The sequence below is a fragment of the Salmo salar genome, unplaced genomic scaffold, assembly GCF_905237065.1.
Source record: "Salmo salar unplaced genomic scaffold, Ssal_v3.1, whole genome shotgun sequence".
Classification (NCBI taxonomy): domain Eukaryota; kingdom Metazoa; phylum Chordata; class Actinopteri; order Salmoniformes; family Salmonidae; genus Salmo; species Salmo salar.
The window spans coordinates 102,610-108,952 of NW_025548814.1; positions in this window are offsets into that span (position 1 = coordinate 102,610).

The window sequence follows — 6,343 nt, forward strand, 5'->3', positions numbered from 1 at the left end:
GGTGGACACCTGGTCTGGACTCTCCACCGACGTGGCACCTATGGAAACTCCTAGACACCTCCCTGAACACTCCTCCGACCACCCCTGGAGAACCCCCTGTTTCCATGAAATGAGGGGATTGTGACCAGCCAGCCAGGGGACCCCCAGCACCACTGGAAACGCAGGTGAATCAATAAGAAAAAAGTTAATGCTTTCCTTATGATTCCCCAGCGTTACCATGTCCAGCGGCACCGTAGACTCCCTGACTAGCCCTGACCCTAATGGTCGGCTATCTAAGGAGTGCACGGGGAAGGGGGAATCTATCGGCACCCGTGGAATGCCCAGCTTAATGGCAAGTCCACGGTCCATAAAGTTCCCAGCTGCGCCTGAATCGACTAGCGCCCTATGCTGGGAAGAGGGAAAAAATTTAGAAAATGAAACAGGCAAAAACACATGACCAACAGGGGGCGAATCTGGTGCTGACTCACCTGAGGTGACCGAGAAGTGTTCTGCCTGCCTTCTCGACTCCCAGACTGGCTCCTCCAGCACCGGTCGGCCGTGTGTCCTCTCCGACCACAGCTGGTGCAGGAGGAGCCACCTCCTCCGGTGCCCCTTGGCACGGCCCCCCCTACCTCCATAGGGGTAGGGCCGGGGGTGCATGGGGGTGGAATGGGCAGGACCCTCTCCGAACGCCCGCGGGCAGCCAGCAAATTGTCCAACCGTATGGACATATCAATGAGTTCGTCCAGGGATAGATTGGTGTCCCTACAGGCCAGCTCCCTGCGGACGTCCGCCCGGAGACTACACCGGTAGTGGTCTATGAGGGCCCTTTCATTCCACCCCGCTCCAGCAGCCAAGGTCCTAAACTCCAGCGCGAAGTCTTGAGTGCTCCTCGTCTCCTGCCTGAGGTGGAACAGCCGTTCACCCACCGCTCTACCTTCAGGGGGGTGGTCGAAAACAGCCCGAAAGCGGCGGGTGAACTCTGGGTAGTGGTCCCTCGCCGAGTCTGGAGCGTTCCAGACCGCATTAGCCCACTCCAGAGCTCGGCCCGTCAGGCAGGAAACGAGGGCACTCACGCTCTCCTCTCCTGTAGGAGCAGGTCTGACGGTGGCCAGGTACAACTCTAACTGGAGAAGAAACCCCTTCCACCCAGCCGCCGTCCCATCGTACTCCCTCGGGAGTGCCAGGCGAAGTGCGCCAGAGCCAGACGTCGTAGGAGGAGGAGATGGTTGTATCGGGGGGGGTGTAGGTGGAGAGAGGATACCACTCCTCTCCCATCGGTCCATCCTCTCCATCATCTGGTCCATGGCGGATCCGATGCGATGCAGGACCGATGTATTGTGCTGGACACGTTCCTCCATTGAGGGTAGTGGAGTGCCCGCTGCTCCCGCTGATTCCATGCTCCTTCTGGTGGTGCGGGATTCTGTAGCGTCTTGTCTGTAGTGTGGCGGAAAGAAGCGCAGGAAGCAGCGAACACTGTGTGGTAATTTTAATGGAACCACCTGTACAAAATAAAAGGTCTCCCAACAACAGGGAAAAATACAATTGACAAGCACAGTCGAACAAACGCAGTCGACACACAGAAAAACAATCCCGCACAATAAGGTGCGGGCCAGCTGAACATAATAGCCCTCTTAATTGCCTAACTCAGGGCAGGTGAGAAAACATAAAAAAAGGGGAAAACAAAAATGGAATCGGTGGTAGCTAATAGGCCGGTGACGACGACCGCCGAGCGCCACCCGAGCAGGAGGGGGCGCCACCGTCGGTAGGAATCGTGACAATAGTGTAAAAAAACACCAATCTTTTTCATAATTTCTTTAAACAATAAAAGCTAATTTACCAACTTTTCTGAAAATGGATATATAGTGTTTTGGAATGAAACCCTTCAATTGCGTATAATACCATAAGTACTCCCAACACTTACAATGTTGTATTTTAATTAAAAAATAAATGCGGAGCACCAGGCTGGAAACCACTGATTTAAAGTCTTTAGGATTTTCAACAACGCACTGTGGGGACACTGTGGGGACACTGTGGGGACAAACATAAATCTCTTGGCATGTTTTATTAACTATATATGTTGTCTCTGACCTGGTATCAGTGACATGACATCATCATCTTTAGTCTAGATTAGACTAGATACTGAAGGTCTGTTTCTGTTGTATTGAAGCCCAGTCCATCAGGAGAGACCAGACTCACCCAGCTCTCTGTCCATGAAGAGTGGCGGGTCTATGGACATTTTCTATGATTGCGAAGATGGAGACTTTTCTGCATTTACAGGGTAAGTAGTACTCATGATACATACCAGGTATGTATTCACAGAGAGACAGCAGTCTGTCCATGAAGACTCCACTCTATGACTCTGCCAATTACATGCAACAAGGGAGACATTTCTTCAATCACAGAGTAAACACAGACAAGGTTTTAAAAATCTAACTTTAAAAGTTTATATTCTGTTAACCTGTTAGGGCTAGGGGGCAGCATTGACACGGCTGGATAAAAAACATACCCGATTTAATCTGGTTACCACTCCTACTCAGTAACTAGAATATGCATATACTTATTACATATGGATAGAAAACACCCTAAATTTTCTAAAACTGTTTGAATGGTGTCTGTGAGTATAACAGAACTCAAATGGCAGGTCAAAACCTGAGAGATTCCTTTACAGGAAGTGGCCTGTCTGACCATTTCTGGAACTTCTTTGCCATCTCTATCATTTACTAAGGATCTCTGCTCTAACGTGACACTTCCCACGTCGTCCATAGGCTCTCATAGCCCGGGAAAAAACAGAATGTCGTCATTCCAGCCCCAGGCTGAAACACATTATCGCCTTTCTCAAGTGGCCCATCAAGAGACACTAGCTTATGCGCGTGACCCCGACCGCCCCCGCCTTTGGGATTTTTCCTCTGTTTGCCGAAAAGGAGATTCCCTGTCGGAATTTTACCGCTTTTCTACGAGAAAAATGACGTAAAAATTGATTTTAAACAGCGGTTGACATGCTTCGACGTACGGCAATTGAATACTTTGAATTTTATTGTCAGGAATTGCGCCAAGCGCGACACTTCTTTACTATTTCGGATAGTGTCTGGAACGCATACGAACAAAACGCCGCTATTCGGATATAACGATGGATTATTTTGGACCAAACCAACATTTGTTATTGAAGTAGACGTCCTGGGTGTGCATTCTGACGAAGACAACAAAAGGTAATGACATTTTTATAATAGTAAATATGATTATGGTGAGTGCTAAACTTGCCGGGTGTCTAAATAGCGAGCCCGTGATGCCTGGGCTATATACTTAGAATATTGCAAAATGTGCTTTCACCAAAAGCTATTTTAAAATCGGACATATCGAGTGCATAGAGGAGGTCTGTATCTATAATTCTTAAAATAATTGTTATGCTTTTTGTGAACGTTTATCGTGAGTAATTTAGTAAAATGTTAGCGAATTCCCCGTAAGTTTGCGGGGGTATGCTAGTTCTGAACGTCACATGCTAATGTAAAAAGCTGGTTTTTGATATAAATATGAACTTGATTGAACAAAACATGCATGTATTGTATAACATAATGTCCTAGGGTTGTCATCTGATGAAGATCATCAAAGGTGAGTGCTGCATTTAGCTGTCTTCTGGGTTTTGGTGACATTATATGCTGGCTTGAAAAATGGGTGTCTGATTATTTCTGGCTTGGTACTCTGCTGACATAATCTAATGTTTTGCTTTCGTTGTAAAGCCTTTTTGAAATCGGACAGTGTGGTTAGATTAACGAGATTCTTATCTTTAAATGGCTGTAAAATAGTCATATGTTTGAGAAATTGAAGTAATAGGATTTTGAAGATTTTGAAAATCGCGCCACAGGCTGGCAGTGGATGTTACGTAGGTGGGACGAATTCGTCCCGCCGGTCACATAGAGGTTAACTCATACCCAAATAATGTTGGTGACACGTCCTTTACTCATATTTGTGGCCACTTTAAAGGTTTTTAGCTCGATCATCTGAGCTAGAGTTTACAAACACAGAACATAAGACCAACACATAAACAAACTTAGTCCCAGATATAAATCAAATTGTACTACTTTTTTGATGACTTGTTGTTTCTAAATGGCTGCTGGGTAATTTTATATGCATCGAAATCTTCGTTCGTAGGCATCAAATTGAGCGAATGCTGCTCAGGTTCACTGAGTTACAAACCAAATGGACAGGTCTAGTTCATTGATTTGTAGATCTGACGCAGTTGCTAACTCAGATTATGAGCCCAGCAGGTGTTGTGAATGAGTTATGTAGTACCCACAGAAGGCCACAGGGAGGAGCAAGAGAGCTATAAACCCATACTGTTTTTTACCTTAAAAACCCTAAACCTAACAATCAATCAAATGTATTTATAAAGCCCTTTTTACATCAGCAGATGTCACAAAGTGCTATACAGAAACTCTAACCCTACCTTTTACCTATTTTAGCCCTAACCCCTAACCCTAATTCTAGGGTAGGGTAGCCTAGAACACTTTTAGAACCTATTTTAGTAATAATATTATGTTAGTAAATAGCGGGTCGATTAATTAATATGTTTTTCTCGACCAGATGTGACTGAAAGAAAAAATTTATGAAATGTATGCATTCACTACTGTAAGTCACTCTGGATAAGAGCGTCTGCTAAATGACTAAAATGTCAAATGAATTAATGTTCTGTCTTATTGATAATCGTTGTAGTATTGAAGTATAATTTCAAAACATGAGCATAAAAACAGGTAATAATAAACATGAATCATCATTATATTACTCCACAGTAATCTGTTAAATGCTTTTTCAGTCCTTCCTCTTGCGTTAGCAGTGTGGAAAGGGACAGAAAGAAGGACAGGGAGTGGTGGTGTATCCAGGGAGAAAACTAAACTGATCTTCTGAAATGTCATTTGTGGTCTTATGCTGCCATCTATTGGAATTATGCAGTAACTGCAGTAGTACTGAATAATGTGTAATTCCTTACTAAAGTATTAATTATATAACATTTTCTAGTTTATTTTACCACTTACAACCATAAAATAACAATTTCTTGCATAGCAAACAATGAAACTGACAGAAACCAACAACACCATACATTTAGTTAATTATATATATAGATATATACAATTATTTATTTAGATGGGTGACATTATCTGCCAAAGTAACAGCCCTGTAGATAAAGAAGAGCTCTACAGTAGGTACCAAAACATTCAAAGGACATTTTCTCAAAAGTGAGGTTACAAGTTTATCAAAGTTCAAAGCAGAATAACTTTCCCATTGTTCCTCAACTGTAGTGTATGATATACCATTTTCTAGCCCTGAGTCTCTACTTTTACCAATATCATTTTTTTCTTCTTCAAATTTTACTACATCATATCGAATCGAGCCGCTCGGTCACATTTGACTGTATAAAACCTAGCAGTACTACTGATTTCTCTGAGAGTGAGGCAGATATATATTATTACTGTGTAAAACCTAGCAGTACTACTGATTTCTCTGAGAGTGAGGCAGATATATATTATTACTGTGTATAACCTAGCAGTACTACTGATTTCTCTGAGAGTGAGGCAGATATTATTACTGTATAAAACCTAGCAGTACTACTGATTTCTCTGAGAGTGAGGCAGATATATATTATTACTGTGTATAACCTAGCAGTACTACTGATTTCTCTGAGAGTGAGGCAGATATATATTATTACTGTATAAAACCTAGCAGTACTACTGATTTCTCTGAGAGTGAGGCAGATATATATTATTACTGTATAATACCTAGCAGTACTACTGATTTCTCTGAGAGTGAGGCAGATATATATTAATACTGTGTAAAACCTAGCAGTACTACTGATTTCTCTGAGAGTGAGGCAGATATATATTATTACTGTTTAAAACCTAGCAGTACTACTGATTTCTCTGAGAGTGAGGCAGATATATGGCATTTAGGAAAAAAACGAGATTATTTGTCTCTGAAATGAAACCATCAAGTGATAGATTATAAACAAATACATGTCTGTCATTGAACAACCCCAATGATTACATAGTGAAAAAACACACCAATCTCTTTCATAATTTATTTTAGATAAAAAAGCTATTTTCTGAACGTTTCTGAAAAATGGATATGTAGAGTTTTGGAATGAAACTCTTCTTATGTTTCCCCATCTGAGCTCAGATGGGGAAACATAAGAATATGAGAGATGAGATGAGAGATGTAATGTTTGTCTCTGTTGTGTTGAAGCCCAATCAAGCAGGAGAGACCAGCCTCCCCTGTACCCATCTGTGTGTCCATGAAGAGTGACCGGTCTATGTATCTACCTATAGAGTTTAGAGAGGGAGACTTTTCTACTGAACAAAGGTAAGAAGAACTC